The 4009-nt window shown below is 39.5% G+C and overlaps 1 pseudogene; it reads right to left on the reverse strand.

Annotated features, from left to right (window-relative positions):
- Window positions 1–499: 499 nt before the first annotated feature.
- Window positions 500–2103, reverse strand: LOC134853093 (folylpolyglutamate synthase, mitochondrial-like; annotated as a pseudogene).
- Between the last annotated feature and the right edge of the window lie 1906 nt (window positions 2104–4009).

Below are 4009 nucleotides of genomic sequence, written 5' to 3' on the forward strand. Positions count from 1 at the left end.
AAACGTTGCGAATATAGGAAAAATGTTAGAGCCTTCGCTACAACAGACTTTAAAACGTCAAAATGCGTAAACATTTCAACCCTTGCAACGTTTTGGCCAATTAGCAGACCAATATAGCTTAACGACTTCTTAAACATGTTGCCAAATAAAATTGCCATACCTCAAACAAACACAAACAGATCACAGCTCCTAAACAAGCAAAAGTGGTTTGAATGCTGCAATATACATTCTCCGCTCAATCAAATATATAGATAGATCCAAAAAAACCACAACTAGGCCATATATTTCAGTAAAATTAACCGTTACCAATTCGATGAAATGATGAAAGTTCCTTAATGACTTCTCACTAGTTGGGATTGGTAGATAGCGATCATAAGTTTCGAGGCAATTTTTAACAATTATTCAAATATTTACAAGTATGTACAAATATCTACAAATATACAATTTGTCACATCTGTTCCAGTATTTGAGATTTGAAACACTCAAGTATGTACAAATATTTGCATATATACAATTCAGTTATCGCTCAAGTTTGAGTCAGTCCAGTAATAGATTTTTGTAGTAGTAGGTAGTAGTGGAAGGCAACCTTTAGTAGTCCACGTTGTTAGTCAACATTCTAGTTACACTGTTGCTTTGAGTCAGTTATATCCTCCAAATACTTCAGAACACCGCCTACAAGATAAAGGCTCCCAGTGACCAAAACACAGATATGGGCATTGTCGGAAATATTTCTCAGCGAGCTTATAGCACCGTCAATGTGCTCTTCTACTGATACATCTGATCTGTTGTTTATCTCCTTCCGTATCGCCATATTTCGATGACATCTATCTATGTGCATAGATACGACAGTCCCAGCATCATTATGCCTAAACGAATTGTCTGAATCCAAAATAGGTGTCGTCAAAATCACGTGATCAAAAGAGACCTCATTGTTAAAAATTCGTAGGAAATTCTCGTCATTTCTTTCACCTGTAAAAGTACAAACTAGGACTTTCTTCACATTCTGCTCGTGTTCGAATTGCAATTTTGTTTTGAACCATTCTAGACATAGTTTCAAACTTTCTGCTGTATGCGCAGCGTCTAGGTAAAATGTCAGATTGTCACCGACTTTCACTGTTTCACAGCGCCCAGGCCATCTCACATTCTGTAAGCCTCGTGTTACCTTAACGCGATCTAACATTCCATAACCCATTTGCTCGGCCCATCCATTGCTGAGTCTGACATCCAATGATGCATTGATTTTCTGATGGCCACCTTCTAATCCTAACTCTACGTCTTCCAGTTCCGTATTCATTCTAACAGTTTGCAATTTGACGCCCTTTTCCTCGGCGCATTGATTCAGTTTACTCAACGCTCCAGGAATGGGTTGTTCTATGGTAAAAGCTGGAACACCAGGTTTGAAAATTCCTGCTTTATTCCAAGCGATTTCTTCAATACTGTCTCCTAGAATGCTTTGGTGATCAAAATGCAGAGCTGTTACTCAACATACAGCGGGTTTCCTGACAATATTTGTTGGGTCAAAAGTACCGCCCAAGCCAACTTCTAAGACAGCGACATCAACTTTTTCGTCAAGGAAGATTTTGAAGGCTAAAACATTCACTATAAAGATGAAAAAAGGCATATCGAAATCGTCACGTCTCAATGACCAAAGCTTGTTATAAACCTCAAGAAAATAATCAGCGAACTGCTCCTGTGAAATAGGCTTCCCGTTGATTCTCACTCGTTCGACGAGATCAATCAATGAGGAGAACTCAAAAAACCAGTTTTAAACCCTGAACTTCTAAGTACACTTTCCGTAAACGCGCACACTGCGCCTTTTCCTTTTGTTCCGCTAACGTGTACAACATTGAGTCTACTCAAATCGTCTTGCGTTATGCCAGCTCTTTCTAAATATCGCGGAAATGCATCCATCCTCCTTTGTGCAATGCTGATAAAACTACCTACCATTTTCCAGTCTGGCTGAATTGAGTTCGAAATATTGACTGCTTTTTCATACTTCTCACTCGTCATTTTTGCTAATGGATATCTTCTTAAATTGAAAAAGGATGGGCACTTCGTAGCAAGCGATGACATCTTCACAGAACGATTTGATATCTAAGCAACTAATCTGGAAATGTAGATAAACAACAATGAAGAAAATCACCAATTGATTCGAGCTTTTATAAAAAGAAACGAAAATGTAAATTACGAACGTTTTCGCACACTTGTAGCAGTAGAAAAGCCTGCGAAGAGTTCTTGACAACATTATCAAACACGGAAAACACTTCGGATATCATGTAAAGGCATCGAAACGTCAGCTCACTGTAAAAGATGAAAAATACAATGAGGCGGTAAAAGTATTCAAAAATACCGAAATTGAAATGAAGAAAGGATTTTTTATCATGATGGTTTAGAACCAAATTGTATGTGATTTATTGTAAATAACATTTGTAAATTGATGTTTTATCGTCATTTGGAGTAGTTTATTGTAAAAATCCTGACGATGCACATAGTTGCGAAAACGTTTGAAATTTACTTTTTAGCAAAAATTTCTTCAATTTTACTTGTAAATTCGTAATAAACCAAAAAGCGAAGAGCTTGATTTTTATTTGAGTTACCGAAATGTTTCATATTGTAGCAGCTAGCTCCCTGTTCCACAGCATCAACACCCTTAACACAGGTGAGGAAAAGCAAAACGAGAGCCTTGTTACAGCAATTCCTGGCCTATCCCTTAATAACAACTTGCTGAACCAGGGAAAGAACCTCCGACGACTACTGGAGGACAGTCCACTGAAGGAGAAAAAAGTGGTTGTGTGGCACGACGTGGTGAACAACAACATTAGCAGCCACAGAACAAACAACTATCGCCCAGCCGGTGTCGAGGAGCTGACAAACTATTTGAAGTCGAAGAAGCAGCAGATATTGGCGATCGTTTATTGCAGAAGGGAAGGAACGCCCGACTTGCTTAGTCAACTTCTCGGCACAGGGGTGCTCATTATTCCAGCTACAAAACGGCTACTCTCCAAGAGCAAGCAAAACGACCCGGAGCAGCTCAAGGAATATTTGAAGCTGCACCAGAGTGCTGATTTGGAGCTGATATCTCTGCGATTGGTAGTGGCACACAAAGAAAGGCTGTCAGAGCTGATTGGCAAAATCAGGGGCAAACAACAGAGACCATCACAGACAAGGAGGAAGGCGAAAGCAGAGGAAGTGTCTGCGCTTCAAAGACAGGGGTGAGAAGAGTGTGATTTGTTGTAACATTCGTCTACTGCAGTCACACATGAGGCTTAAGAAAAATAGGCCCTATAACCACTGGCTCAAGGGTCAGGGACACCATCTCTTGTGTTTTTCTACCTCAAGAACGGTCGGAGCCAGTTCGGTTCGTTTGTGACATGAGACTACGACCCGTTACAGCTTAAAGGCTACTACTAAAATATCCCCCCACTCTAGAATTAGAAACGTCCCCATACTTAGGCCTCTAGATACCCAAAATACATGAACGCCGTTAAAAACCGGGTTAGAACAATCTGTTAAGTTTATTTTTATTAGACAGTGGAACTTTGATCCATTTCAGATGGATCAACCTAAAACTCGCCTTACCTCAACATAACAATTATAAAACACACTCTAGAAATTTAAATTAAGTACTCACATCGTAGCACGCTCAAGAAAGGGAAGTACTTCAGTCGGTAATCAACTCGAGAATTAAATAATGTAACTAAATGAGTTTTAATGTTTATCAGTTTCAATGACAAGGACAAGTTTTAACTCTAGGATATAGTTTCTCGTGAACCATTGGGACACTCAAGCTGTCCACCTTTCCACCGAAGGTTCACTCTAGTCCAGTTCAAATAATAATCCAATCGAGTAATGACAATCCAGTTCTCGGGAATACGCTTGTCTCTGTTTCAGATGGGACAGCTCTACTCTTGTTCTATTGTGACAGAAATTGCGAATAGCAATTTCCCACCGTTTTATTTAGCAACTTTCCCGCGCTTGTTACTCGATTGTTCTGACTTCTCTTTTTCTG

The sequence above is a fragment of the Symsagittifera roscoffensis genome, chromosome 8, assembly GCF_963678635.1.
Source record: "Symsagittifera roscoffensis chromosome 8, txSymRosc1.1, whole genome shotgun sequence".
In the NCBI taxonomy this organism is placed as follows: domain Eukaryota; kingdom Metazoa; phylum Xenacoelomorpha; order Acoela; family Convolutidae; genus Symsagittifera; species Symsagittifera roscoffensis.